Here is a 13,281-nt window from a genome sequence, read left to right on the forward strand (position 1 = left end):
CAGGGATTCCCCCATTAATGCTGACTGTGCTGATGGGGGGAAAATCGAGCAGTTTTCTTTCCTGCAAACCGTGGTTGCCAAAAGGAAAATCGCATCGTCGATGGCCTAGGCCAGGGTCACCATACACATTACAATCTAACCATTCAATCAACTTTAGATTTACCAACACTAGGTAATATGAGGAACTACCTAATCTTTCCACTCAAATTGTGTCCAATCAAACAGGTCCTTGCACTAGATAGTTGTTACTAAGGCTGGCCATACACTATACAATTTTCTTGTTCAACTTTCCTTTAGATTTACCAAAACCATGTAATGTAGGGTCAAACCTAAACACTTTCAATTTGTATGCAATCAGGCAGGCCCTTGCACTACATAGTTTAAGGTAAATCTAAAGAATAAGAAAATTGTATAGTGTATGGCCAGCCTAAATCCAAGAGAGTACAACTAAACTTTGAAGTGGATGGTGAGCTTTACTGTTAACTTGTGCTAATTTTTAATAACTAATACACTATCAGGGATATGGCTTGGAATCTGAAATGCTGGAAGGTCATGTGAAGTACAAATTTATGGATATGTCACTTCTAGTTACACTGCGTGATTTTGACCAACCCAGAATTCCAAAACTGTCAAGTGAACTGGCCCTGAAAATAATGCACATAATGAACACAATATGAACCTGTCCCCTTGCAATCATACAAAAAGAAACATTCCAAACTTTAAAATACCCAATTCTGGCACCAATTTCGATGCACTTCAATAACTGACTGTACAGTACATTAATGTATGAATTCTAAAATCTATGAATATTCTATAATTTTCTCGCATTAATGGAATACACTGTAAGCAGGCTCCCGGTTCAGAATGAATAAAGTACTTCATGCCATTTACTGAATGTAATGGATGGCCCCTACGGGAATCATTTTATGACATTGCATACTTTTTTCTAAAATGTTGGCACAGCAATTAAGAGAAACATACTGCAGTCATTCCGCAGTTACACTTGAATAGGATTTTTCAGGACTGCAGAAAATCTTATTTAAATTGGCAATGCTGCCCATATATTCAAGGTTCTGAAATAGATATGAGCACTACGGTAGTCAGATCTCACTATATGGATGCTACACAGTACACAACATACCATCCTGGTAAGCACAGAGGTATGCATGATATCAATTGTCCAAGTAAAACACAAATGACTAAACTATTCTGCTAAGCCATATTTTCCTAATATCTCATCCTGTCAGGCAATGGCTACTCTGACCTTTCCTCTCTCTAAATAAAAGATCTCTACCCTGCACAGCATATACTGTAGCATGGCTTTATAAGTAAACCATCAGTAGCAGGCTGTGTACTTGTGTAGATTGAGGCCTAAAGTGTCTCGCAGAGTCTACAGGAAGGGCAGTTCTTGCCTTCAACTGTAAATACGCCCTTAGCTACGCCAAAATCAAATAGATCGTTCTTATCTTAGTGTGAGTAAAGTAAGAAAGTTGATAAGACCCTGGAAGCACAAGCAGGGATATCATGGAAAATCTGGTCTCCTAATTTATTCTTCTGGCTGTGTGTTCTCATTAATATTGCATGAATATGGAATAATTGCAGTAGGCGTTATAAACACAGCTAATCCAATATACTCTTAAAACCACAAGCTTACAATATGTATATTTGTCTATATGCTCAACCTGTAGTCCATTAGACTTTTATTAGATACAAAGATTTCAGTGGACGTACTGCATACAGAGGGACTTCTAGGAAGTAACATTTTTTTTTAGGTGTCTAAAGGGGAAAATTAAATTGTCCTCTAGGATTATACAAATAAAATGATCTAATCTCCGCACGTCAGCTCAGAAATGTAAACACTTGGCACAAGGTGATTTTTTATGTTACTAAAGCACACAGAACAGCTTAAATTGAAGGCAGAATAAGCAGAAGAGAAGCCATCTGTTATTCATAGTTCATGTTATGCTCTGGCCGTTTGCCCTCCTCTGTACTCCGACTGATCCTGACTTGTGCAAGCAACACACTGTATGCAGCAGACTGCAGCAAACTCTTCTTACATTCAGGGACACTAACAAATCCTCTTACCTGCTACAGCACTGGTTATTCCTCTGCACGGTCTATCCTCACCACCTTCACACGCAGCAGCATCTTTATGGCTACACTAAGAAATTATCTGCAGCATATACTGTCCAGTCCCTTTCTCTTCTTTTGGCACGCGCACAGATGCTTTGCCCTTCCAGGGGATTTTCCCATCAGATGATGAAGCAGAGAGAGAGAGAGAGAAGGCTTGTACAGCGTCGCTGAAAGACTGCAGCCCTTCCTTCCTATCCCTCCCAGTCTGCAGCAACCAATCACATTCAAGTTCCTTATTCTTGGCTGCACTGCACTGGCTGGCAGACTGTGATTGACACTGCAATACAGCAGAAATAGTGTGCAAAAACAACAGTGCATCCATACTGATGAAAATGGAATTTCCGTTACAGTCTCTCAGCGTCACCTACATCAGAATCAGATGATAGCATCTGCATCACTACTGCAGGGGTAGGCAACCTTCAGCATTCCAGCTGCTGCTGCTAAAATACAACTTGCAGAATCCTCTGATTGCTTGAAGGTGATGGGGACTGTAACTCAGCAACAGCTGCAGTAAAAAGGTTGCTCGTCTCTGTCCTGCTGAGTAAACACAGGGCTTTCTGCACCATATCTGAAATTGCCAATCACCATTAACAGCAATTTTACCATTGATGCTGCAGAGGCAGCCAATATGTTTCATTTACTTTTGTTTTAATCTTTCCTTTTAACCTGCATATTTCCTAGAGACAGCTCTGTCTAATGCTGAAGTTGTATTTTTTTTCTGGCTAAGCAATTGACATGATTTTTTTTTTTGTAAAAGATTGTATACAAAAGTGTAGGAAAAGATAAGTGGAACGGTTGCCCAGAGCAATGAGATTCCAACTGATTTGCTACAGGCAAACCTAAAACCTCAAGCACTGCTTTTATGTATAGAAAATGCTTTTTAAAGTGGCTGTAAAGGCTGATTTTTTTTTTTTAACCTTCATGTACTCTTTGCATGAAGTTAAATAACCTGTGTGCAGCTCCCCCACAGCATCCCCTAATACTCACCTGAGCCCCCTCTCTAATCCAGCGATGTGAACTGAAGCCTTGGCTGTCACAGGTCTCTCTCTCTCCTCATTGGCTGACACAACAGCGGGCGCCATTGGTTCCCACAGCAGTCAATTACAGCCAGTGAGCCAATAGGAGAGAGTAGGGGGGCAGGGCCGAGCCACAGCTCTATGGGTCTTAGGGATACATACAGTGGGGCTTGGGAGTGTGCATGCACCAGTGCCCCTATAGCAAGCGGCTTGCTATTGGTGGCACTGGTCAAGGAAGAAGATCCAGCAGGGGACCCGAGAAGAAGAGGATCTGGGGTGCTCTTTACAAAACTATTGCACATTGCACGGAGCCGGTACGTATGACAGTTTTTTTTTTTTTTTAAACCCGAACTAATATCACTTTAATAACATGTTATCAAAAGCTGGCCATACAAGTAAAGATCTCTCTATATAGAATCCCCATCCTTGCTAAACAGCATGGATGGATAAATCTTAAATCAGTGGTTCTTAACCTTGTTGGAGGTACTGAACCCCACCAGTTTCATATGCGCATTCACCGAACCCTTCTTAATTGAAAAAATAAAATATGATTTTTTCAAATTCAAAACATAGGTATATATTTAGGTAATATTTATTGGGAGGGCATACTATGGGGTATCAGGATGGCACACAATGGGGGGGCTGGGAGGACATACCATGGGGTGTCAGGAGGGAACACACTGGGGGGAGGTGTTGGGAGGGCATTCCATGGGGTATCAGGAGGACATACACTGGGGGGGGGGGGGGTTTTGGGAGGGCATACCATGGGGTATCAGGGGGGCACACACTGGGGGGGGGGGGTTGGGAGGACATAGCATGGGGTGTCAAGAGGGAACACACTTTGGGGAGGTGTTTGGAGGGCATACCATGGGGTGTTAGGAGGGCACACATTGGGGGGAGGTGTTGGGAGAGCATTCCATTGGGTATCAGGAGGGCACACACCAGGGGGTATTCACAATGCTAAATGAAAAGGACATGCATTTCCATTTGTCAGCTAACAGCACCTCTATGCTAAGCTGCAGTAACTCAGCAGACTTAGCATAGAGGTCCTTGTAAACTAATCCACCATGTACAGCTAGCTGAGCCTACCTCCAGGAACATTCACTCGGCTCCCTCTGCTCAGCTGCTCACACTTCCCACTTCCAGGCGGGCGCGATCTCCGTGGTCAGGTACATCCCCATCCCGCCCACTCACGCAGCAAGCAGCCTGCAGGAGATAGGCTGGAAACCTGCTGGGGGAGGTACAGGGGGCGGAGTGTCAAGTGTCTATGTGTAATGGCTGTGAGTTGTCCCAACCGCAGCTCTGATTTCCCGGGGTGCGCTCTGCCTCACAATCAGTAATATTTTCTCGGGGGGAGCAATTGCCCCTTTGTCCCCCCCCGCCGAACCCCGGAGACTGACTCACCGAACCCCTGGGGTTCGATCGAACCCAGGTTAAGAACCACTGTCTTAAATCTTCTGCTGCTGATTACTGTATTTTGACAACTGGAACCCTCAGCTATTGAAACACCTGAACAGAAATTCTAGTTCATTGGAAGCAGTAACTGTTTGGGCAACTTTAATTTGCCCAGCTGCTTTCATTTCTAATTCAAAGTCTGGAAAGCCAGCTTTAGGTACATCACCTACATTAACTAACCTCCACTTTACTCACCATCAATTTATTCACACAAAATCTACCATGCTAAGGGAAAAAAAATGGCACCTAAAGATATAAAACAAGACAATGCATATATTTTTTTTCTCTATTCTAATTTTAATGCAGAGCCATATTTAAACAGTAGCCCATGTGGTGACTGATAAATAAGAAGTAATGCAACGTATGATATAGTTACCTTTCATGAAGAAAGTTTGCCACTGGGATCCCTACAGCTCTGCTCTTGTGAACAAAAATCTAGGCATTTGGTTACATGGGTTCTGTAAAGAGCGAGGGTCTGAATTCAGAATGGCTGATCTTTTCAAAATGTCTCACTTTCAACATTTGATATGTTATCTATATTATATTGTGAATAAAATAGAAGTTTATGAGATTTGTAAATTAGTCCATTCATTTTTCTTGGTACATTCACAACATGCACATTTCAATACCCAGAAGCAAAACTTGCCACATCCTTGAGCTGTTTTTATTTTATTTTATTTTTTTCAGAGCTGCGTTTGTACACAAATATAAAGCAGCTTAAGGCTCCGTTCACATGTAGGCGTTTTGGGGCGTTTTTCTGCTCTAGGATCAGCTCTCAAAACGCCCAACAAGACAAATCCTATTCATTTCAATGGCCCCTGTTCACATCTGAGCATTTTGACGCTGTGAGCAAAACGCCCAACGCTCAAAAAAGTACATGAGCTTCTTTTTGGGCAGATTACAGGCGTTTTCCATTGGTCTCTATTCAATCTAAAAACGCCTGCACAAAAAACACCTGTAAATCGCGGTGAAATCGCGGTTAAAAAACGCGCGAAAACGCGACGCTCAGGTGTGAATGTAGCCTAAAGTAATACTGGCCTTCTGCTACACGAAAAATAACTTTTTCAAATAATGAACAATCGGCCGTGACAGTAAACGATTTTGTCATCATGCAGCGACCGAATTTTGATCGAGAAGGCCCCTTTCACACTTGTGCAACCTAAAAGATCTGCAATTTTGACTGCACTTAAATGCCTATGTAATCTTGAGGTTTATGGACCTCAAAACATATCAAAGTCAGGACTTGAAGTCGCACACAGATATAAACAATATTCATTGGAAATCATGGAGTTGGACTTGTCATGCAACTCTGCAGTCCCAAGTCGAAGGACAAGTGGCACACGTGTGAAAGGGGCCGAAATTGTTAAAGGACATAAATGAATCAGTTTTTTTGTTGGTTGTCACACGTCTGGTGCAAACAGTTCAGATGAGAAACATATTAACCTTTCAATTTATCGTTTGTTCGGCAGAAATTTTCCAAACTTGTCCTTCATTGGTTTGGCTCAGAAAACCTCACAACTGATTACCCATTAATGCCTATTAACACACACACAAATCATAGGCTGAACTGGATGGACTGATGTCTTTTTTCAACCTCACTATGTAACTGGCCGAAAAAACAAACAAACTGTCCAAATGAAAGATTTGCAAAAGATTTTTCGTCTAGTGTATGGGCTCCATATGTTTTACAAAATGTACACCAGATTAGCAACCTGTGTTCCATTAAACTAGCTAAAAGTAAGCTATAGATAACAAAATTTGCAGTATGTTCGTGTTTTAACTTCTGTTTTTCTGCACAGCTTTCTTTGTTGATTTTGCCAGTCCACCTAAAGCCACATCCTGTGATGGCAACGGCAACTGGTTGTCAATCTCCTGTAGGCTGTGCCTGCTTGCACTACAGTGGGATAAAACAAGTTGCAGGGGACATGGCTAGCAGCATTGTCATTGTTAATTCATAAGCCTGTAATTTCCAAACGGCACTGGGTCACTGCTGTGTGGATTGATAGCACTGCCTCTGTTGCTGGAAACCTCCCACTGTGAGCTGCAGTGTCTGAGAGGGGGAGCGTGTGAGTAACTAATTGTAAATGAGTGCTAATTTTCACTAACATTCTCTTGATTTGTAACATTTTATCTCCAATTACAAATATGTATGTTTTTCCTATGCGCCTTAGCTCCAACTAGTGGCCATAATGTAGCATTTTACTACTGTCAAAAATAAAAACAACTTTTGTTCAAAAGTGGAAATGGCTTAAAGAACTTTTGTTTTTGCCTAATTCACACAGGACAAATGTAAATGCAAATTAGCATGTGAATGGCTATGCAACTTTTTACCCTAAGAGCTTGTTTACACTTGTTTCAAAACATGGCTTCGAACAGGCTTATTTTAAAGCTTTCTGAATGCCAGTCAAAGCACCTGTCACTGAATAAAATGGATAGCTTTCAGTCCCGTTTACACCCTGCATTTGCTTTGCTTCAAAAATGATACCCCATGTCGCTTTAGTGGTGCTTCAAAGCCTCCACAGAAATTTATAACAAAGCTTGCTTGAAGCGCTGAAATTGGTTCTAAAGGCAGAACGTTTTTTTTTTTTTTTTTTTTTTTATCATAATGCATTAAGATAAAAAACCTTGTGTGTGCAGCAGCCCCTCTCAGCCCCCCATATACTTACCTAAGCCGCATCTAGATCCAGCAATGTTTCACAAGAGCCTCCTCTGTTTGGTCACATTGGCTCCGACTGCGGTCAAAGTCAATGAGCCAATGAGGAGAGAGAGAGGAGGCAGGGCTGAGTCCTGGCTCCATGTCTGAAAGGACACAGAGAGCAGCGGCCTGGCTCAGGTGCCCCGATAGCAAGCCGCTTGCTGTGGCGGTACTTCCACTAAAAGTTCTCCGCCCACTCCCCTTGCCGCAACCTTCTGGGACATTTTACAGGTCCGAAGAGGTTGCAGGACTATTCACAAAAGCATAGAGAGACTCTTGCATACACAGTGGGAAGCCAGCTAAGAAGCTACAAGGAGTCACAGGCAGTTTCACACAGTAAACATGCCAGCGTCGGGGACCCAAAGACTGGCGAAGAACCATCCCGAGTGAGGGCGGCACTAGATCCCTGGACAGGTAAGTGTGCTTTTATTAAAAGTGGGGGACAATATTTGTAGCAGCTGACATTTTTTTTTTCAGTGACTTAAAATCCTCTAAGTTACAAAGCAAAAGAGAAGAAGTAACGCACAACAATTTTGATTAAAGTGATTAAAGCTAACTTAAAGTGTCCACATCATAAAGAAACTATCAATAAATGCTGTATCGCATGCTGTTCATGCTCACTCAGTCTTTATGAGATTCATTTTCTGTATTCTGCAAAAAACCTTGTTGATCTTGCTCATCTCTATCTCCACCATCTGTTCATGTCCCCAATTCAGCTAGGGACTTCGCAGCTGTGGTGGCAACTCTGCACCCACTCAGTTTTCAGGGAATTTCAAAGCTGAGCTTTTCCTCCATATCAAATCTGAGTAGCCCATGTGACTACAGAGTCACATATGTGGGCGTATACACTGTGGTAAATGACAGCCCACTCTCTCCCTCCTCCTCCTCCATGCCCACTAACCAAGCTAAACACAATAGGGGTGGGATATTACATGTAGAATAATGGTGGCTTCACCTCCCTCTTATTCTAAGACACAGACTGGAGGGCCATGATACAGAAATCCACCCACACCATGTTTGGGAGGATGCCCCTGGATATCTGGAGTGGTATAGAAGACCCCTTAAAGGGAAAAGCATGTGGTGACCTATAGGTCAAAACAAGAAGATGAAGATGAGTGCAGAGTAGGGCTGCAACTAACGATTATTTTGTCTGTCGACTAATCTAGCAATTATTTTTCCGATTAGTCGACTAATCTAACGATTATTTTTATTTTATTTTTTTGCTTAATTGAGTGTTCTTTTTTTGATTAGCTAAGCCCCCCTCCCAGTACAGACCCCTCAGTAAGCCCTCCTCCCAGTACAGACCCCTCAGTAAGCCCCCTTCCAGCACAGAACCCTCAGTAAGCCCCCTCCCAGTACAGACCCCTCAGTAAGCCCCCTTCCAGCACAGACCCCTCAGTAAGCCCTCCCACCTAGTACAGACCCCTCAGTAAGCCCCCTTCCAGCACAGACCCCTCAGTAAGCCCTCCCACCTAGTACAGACCACTTAGTAAGCCCCCCTCCCAGTGCAGACCCCTCAGGCTCACCTGAGATCACATGCTGCTGCTGGAGTGGGAGGGATCATTGGCGTCGGCGGCAGTCTGCAGCCACAGAGAGTCAGCTCAGTTGATGCACCGCCGCGCAGGCGCAGCCGCCCCCGCCCCAGGACGTCATGCCGCTCACAGCGGCTGACGTAGAAGAGACAGACACTCTGGAGCCCCAATCAATGCAGCGGCCCGGCCAGCAATGCTTAAAGCAGCGCTGTGGGCCGGCCGTATCTTAAAGCGGCCCGGCGTGTGACTTCACGTGTGACGCGTCGACGCCTTTCACGCACGTCGACGTATTTCTGTAGTCGACGTAATCGATTACGTCGACGCATCGTTTCAGCACTAGTGCAGAGAGTAACTGGCGGTGGTATTTACTGGAGAATGATCACAGTGGTGGATGAAGAGGCACTAAGAATACACCTGGAATAATTGTAGTAGTAACCAAAGAACGGTTTTGCATTTATGGACTGTGTGTCATATATACAATATTATAGTGGTGGTGGAACCCTCCTGCCTGCACTTTCAGTATAAACAAACTTTTTCTTTGTGGTTTGAAATATTGCATATTGGTTAACCACTTGCTACTCGGCCACCGTCAAATTACGGCGGAGCGGTGCAGCTATTGTTTTGGGACGCCGTCATATGATGGCACACCAGAAAAGCCTCTCTCACGCGCCCCCGGGGGCGCACGGAGCGACGATCGTGGCCGCGTCATGTTGCTAGGACACGGCGCTACCCCGATCTCGGTAAAGAGTCAATGACATGACTCTTTACCCATGTGATCAGCTGTGTCCAATCAATGAGGAAGTGCCGTTATTCAGCTCTCCTCGTCTCACGCTGTCAGAGTGTTAGGCGAGGAGAGCCGATCAGCGGCTCCTCCTCATAGGGGAGACAAGTACAAGTAATCTTTTTATTTATGTAATCCTGATTACACAAAAAGTAAATAAAGTGCCAATTACTGTCCACAATCAGTGCCCACAGTGCTGCCAGGCAGTGCCCATCAGTGCCTGCTCATCTAGGCACTGACTGGCAGCACTATGGGCACTGATTGTGCTGCCCATCAGTGCCGCCTCCCAGTGCTCATCAGTGCCGCTTGTCAGTGTCACCTCTTAGTGCCGCCTATCAGTGCCACCTATCAGTGCGGCACATTAGTACCTCCTCATCAGTGCCACCTCATCAGTGCAGCCTATCAGTGCCCATCAGTGCCGCCTCATCAGCGCACATCAGTGAAGGAGAAAAATTATTTATTTTCAAAATTTACTCACAGAAAATAAGAAAAAAACTTTTTTAAAAAAAAAAATTTTTTTTTTTCTTTTTTCTTTGTAAGAAATAAAAAACCCAGGTGATTAAATACCACCAAAAGAAAGCTCCATTTGTGTGAAAAAAATTATAAAAATTTCATATGGGTACAGTGTAGCATGACCGCGCAATTGTCATTCAAAGTGTGACAGCGCTGAAAGCTGAAAATTGGCCTGGGCAGGAAGGGGGTGAAAGTGCACTGTAGGCCCTTTTCTCTAAGGTTCACTGACTGACACAGCTTCAAGTCTTTAGACCATTTGTCCTTATGCTGTCTCTCTTCGGGAGTAGGACTAAGCGGAAACCTTTTTGGTTACGCCCCTGGGGCAGTCCCAGAGGGTATACCATCACTTCCTGCTGTAGGACTCCAATTTGTAACAAGCAGTGTCAGAAGACATATAACCCAACCCCAAAAGAGGGGCGGGTGCTGTTTCTGTCAGCGAACCTCATAGAAAAGGATTTTACGGTAAGACAAAAATCCAGTTTTCTCTTTCGTTCACTGACGGACACAGCAGGGCACAGCAAACACAGAATTCCCAACAAGGCTAAACATAGCCAACCAGGTACAAACGGAGCTCAACCAGGAAAAAAAATACACCCTCAAGAAGCGGAAGCCTCTGCAACCGCAGCCTGCAAAACTTTGCAGCCAGATGCCACATAAAAATTGTGAATGTGTGTACAGACGACTACCTAGCTGCCTTTCACACATGACCAATGACGCCTGATGACGGAAGGCCCAGGAAGCACCAAGTGCCCTCGTAGAATGCGCTTTAACAGGGAAAGGAGAAACCTGACCCATAATGGAGTAGGCCTGCCACACTGTCTGCCTGATCCACTTGGAATTGGTTGCAGCAGATGCGGCCTGCCCCTTATGAGGTCCATCCATAACAACAGAAAGAATCGGATTTTCAAATCAATTCAGTCATCGCCAGGTACACCCGAATCGCCCTTACCACATCTAAGGCAATTTCGGCTTAAGACATAGGGACGGCAACACAATATCTTCATTCAAATGAAGATCAGATTATCATTCAACAGGATCAGATTGTCCGATGACAGCGGGTCCTTGTTCCATTTGAGCAGAATCTCTCTTTTGCAAAGGTCTGGTGTGGAACTGTACAAACGGAACCGCCTCGAAGGTGAAGACCATCAAACACAGCGCTTGCATGCAAGTCCTGAGTGATGATCGATGGTTGGACAACAGGCCGAACAGCCGAACCCCATCCTGTAGCTTCAGAAGTTTTGTCTGAGGAAGAAACACCCGGGCTGACGCTGGTCAGACCCAGATAGTCCAGCTTTGTGAACGGAGACAGTGCAGATTTCTGGAAATTCAGTGTCAACCCAAACTCCTGCAGAGTTTGCACCATAATGTCCAAGTCGGCTTCTAGAGCCACGGAGGACTCTGCACGCAGAAGCATATCGTCCAGGTAACCCGGTACCATGATCCCCTTCTGCCGTAACAAGGCCAACAGTGGGATCAAAACCTTTGTGAACACTCGAGGAGCTGAGGCGAGACCAAAGAGTCACCACCACAAATTGAAAGTGCCCCTCGCCCATGGCAAAAGGAAGAAAACTCGGATGCCCGACATATGTTGGAATATGAAGGCAAGCATCCTTGAGATCGATAGAGACCAGCAGATCTCCTTGATGGATGAAAGCTACAATTGTGCGGATGGACTCCCATCCGAAATTTCTGAACCTGCACAAAGTGGTTCAGAGCATTGAGATTCAAGATCAGTTGAACCTTGCCTCCCTTCCTGTGAACTGTAAACAGATTTGAATAAAAACCTTGGAAATGTTCAGATCTTGGAACTGGCAAAATAAATCCTTGTGCTAACAGGTCCTGCACCGCTCTGTAGCCGCTCGGGAGACAGGCGTAAGTTGGAAGGAAAGAAGCTTGCTGGAGGCAAGGACCAAAACTCAATCTTGTAACTGAACCAGTTTGTGGACCCATTTGTCCTGAATGAGCAAGGTCCACGGGTCCCTTAAGAAGCAAAGACGTCCCTCCACCCTATACGCGGGTAAGGGTGCCCCTTCAGGCTGGGGAAGGCATGTCTGCGGAACCAGAAGTGCCCGCTTTGGACTTACTATTCCAGGGTCTCTTGGAGCCTCCCGCAAAGGTACGGGTGGATCTCAAACGCTTTTCCTGCGATCCAGACGGATGAAAGGCCCGCTTGTGAGCCAAAAAGAAAGGACTTGCGGTGGGGTTCCTTGCCCTTAGCAGCCTGCGGAAGCAATGTACTCTTGCCACCCGTAGGGCCCTTAATAATCTCTTCCATGGAGGCACCGAGCCGGCCGTTACCTACAAAAGGAAGGTCAGTCAGCACTTTTTTCGAAGCCTGGTCAGCTGACCAGTACTTCAACCAGATCATACGGCGAAGGTTCACCGCCCTCACCGAAACCCTGCCGGCCAAGGGGGCTTCATCGAGGGATGCATCACAAATATACTGTAACCCCTGGATCAACTGATCCACCAGCTCAAAAGGGTGTCGACTCCCCTCAAGATCCTGGCACAAAAACCTTAGCCCAATCTGGGAAAGTTTGGGATCCCAAGGTGATAGCAAACATCGGTCTCAAAATTGAACCAGCCATGGTGAAGCGGTATCAGACCAGAGCGTCAGATCTTTTGTCCACGGGGTCCAGAGAATCCTCCACTGGCAAAAGTATGGCCTTATTTGGTTGGAAACCTGAGAATCAATCCACCGATGGTGGAATCATCAGTTTTAGAAGACACTCCTCAATGGGATATTGCCTAGCAAAATGCTTAGGTATTTCAACCATGCGTTTTGAGGAACCACACTGACTAGTGACAGTCTCGTCAAAATAGGCAGGAAAGGGAACAATTTTAGTAACCTTGGAAGATTTGCGAGTGCCAAACTGCACTGGCGTCGCCGAGTCGTCCCAACTTTACAGTTTCCCGCACTGACACAATCAGGGCCTCCACCAGCGCTTTTTCATACGCGGCTGCTGAGGAGGACTCCTCATACTCACTATTAGAGCACTCAGCATGCATGGATGCAGACCCAGTAGGCTCTCTTCCGCAGCGGCCAAATCCACCTCAGATTCTGAGGAAGCAGATAAAGGCAAAGGCGTTTCTTGCTAGGCCTACATTGCAGCGCCATATCTACTTTGGCTACTAGCAACTGCAGGGCTGCCGTCA

At 45.0% G+C, this 13,281-nt stretch overlaps 1 protein-coding gene across 15 annotated transcripts in view; it reads right to left on the reverse strand.

The window, feature by feature from the left end:
• Positions 1 to 13,281, reverse strand: part of MBNL2 (muscleblind like splicing regulator 2) — a 300,532-nt gene that overhangs the window by 139,717 nt on the left and 147,534 nt on the right. The window contains exon 1 of one of the 15 annotated variants that reach the window (XM_082246639.1): positions 2,086 to 2,317. The exons of the other annotated variants lie outside the window; for them this stretch is intronic. The gene's annotated coding sequence lies outside the window, so the exon portion shown is untranslated. Of the gene's footprint in view, positions 1 to 2,085; positions 2,318 to 13,281 lie in introns of those variants that run through there. 15 annotated transcript variants of the gene reach the window in all.

Source organism: Pelophylax lessonae (genome assembly GCF_965119305.1).
Source record: "Pelophylax lessonae genome assembly, chromosome: 2".
Taxonomy (NCBI): domain Eukaryota; kingdom Metazoa; phylum Chordata; class Amphibia; order Anura; family Ranidae; genus Pelophylax; species Pelophylax lessonae.